Below are 1,613 nucleotides of genomic sequence, written 5' to 3'. Positions count from 1 at the left end.
TTAATAGAGGCATACAAAATGATCAGGGGGTTAGATAGGGTGGACAGTGAGAGCCTTCTCCCACGGATGGAAATGGCTGGCACGAGGGGACATAGCTTTAAACTGAGGGGTAATAGATATAGGACAGAGGTCAGAGGTAGGTTCTTTACGCAAAGAGTAGTGAGGCCGTGGAATGCCCTACCAGCTACAGTAGTGAACTCGCCAACATTGAGGGCATTTAAAAGTTTATTGGATAAACATATGGATGATAATGGCATAGTGTAGGTTAGATGGCTTTTGTTTCGGTGCAACATCGTGGGCCGAAGGGCCTGTACTGCGCTGTATTGTTCTATGTTCTATGTTCTATGTTCACCTGATTGGACACTGGAGGGGTTCTTCGGCTACATGTCTGTGAGAGCAGCACAGGAAGCAGCTGTGGAGAGAGATTGCAGTTGCCAGAATGCAACTCTCCAATTGGATACTTCACGTCCTCAGATCTTAGACTTTCAATACCTTCGTCTGAGGAACAGGTAGAGCGGTATATCGGTACTTGCTGATTAGAGGAAACTGATCAATGCAGCAATGAGAAGCTCCTTAACCACCAGCGGTTTGGACAAGGATGGCACTCAGATACAGGACTCTGGCTGGGGTTCAAAAGTAGGGAAAGCATGTCTTGTTTGAAATGGAATCAAGATGAAGACAGACTTTAAGTCGATTTGTGCACGGATCTTAGTTTTTGCGTCAACGCATCAGGATAGCCGAGCGGACAAAGGCGCTGCGTTCAGGTCGCAGTCTCGTCTGGAGGCGTGGGTTCGAATCCCACTCCTGATATTGTCTTTTCCTCCACGAGGTTACATTTCTCCAGCAAGATTTTCAACCTCAGGAAGATCCAATACCTCCCTTTCAATGGAAAAGCGTTGGTCTCAGGCCATGAGATTCCAGCTTAAATATGCACAGCAAGACCCCACCGGCAGAAGCCCAGCTCATGACTCGACAATCTGCTTCGGTGAGTCTGGTTGAGGAATTCATATTGATCCAAAGAGAAGGGTAAAATTCGTCTTCTCTTGTAAATAGTCTGGCAGGTTGGATTGTTCACATCCGTCCAAAAGGGGACGTTGGGAACTCGGCCTCTCTCGTGATTCATTGCTCGATAAAGCTTCATTTCCTTATTGGCCCCCTGTGAGTTATTACTGGATACCGTTATATATCTATATTGCCCCTCTGTGGGGTACTACTGGATAACGTTTCCCGAGCAGCTTTGACTAAGGGTCACCTGGACACGAAACGTCAGCTCATTTCTCTCCCTCCAGATGCTCTCAGATCTGCTGAGACTTTAAAGCATTTTCTCTGTGGTTCCCGATGTGTGAGCTTTACAATGTTGTAATGTGTCATGCTGTCTCTTTCATTCCTGGGACTAATGTCGGGATGAGACTGCAAGAAAGTTTCTGATAGCTAATTGCTGCAAAGCAAACAGGAACGTGTGTTATGCTCACTTTTGGTGTGAGGGAGAATGTAAATAGCAGAGAATACCCTCGATTCCTCGACCTCGGGCTAATTGCCCTGCACGCTTCCGCTGCGCACTCTGCTCCTTAAACCAGGAGCTACAACATTACTGCCCTGCGGTAGCCACACAA

General features: G+C 47.1%; 1 non-coding gene across 1 annotated transcript; it reads left to right on the top strand.

Moving 5' to 3' along the window:
* Positions 1-727: 727 nt before the first annotated feature.
* Positions 728-810, top strand: trnal-cag (transfer RNA leucine (anticodon CAG)). Its single transcript has one exon. It is a non-coding gene; the product is annotated as a tRNA-Leu (tRNA).
* The last annotated feature ends 803 nt before the right edge of the window (positions 811-1,613 follow it).

Source organism: Scyliorhinus torazame, chromosome 24 (assembly GCF_047496885.1).
Source record: "Scyliorhinus torazame isolate Kashiwa2021f chromosome 24, sScyTor2.1, whole genome shotgun sequence".
Taxonomy (NCBI): domain Eukaryota; kingdom Metazoa; phylum Chordata; class Chondrichthyes; order Carcharhiniformes; family Scyliorhinidae; genus Scyliorhinus; species Scyliorhinus torazame.
This window is presented reverse-complemented; position numbering and strand designations above follow the sequence as displayed.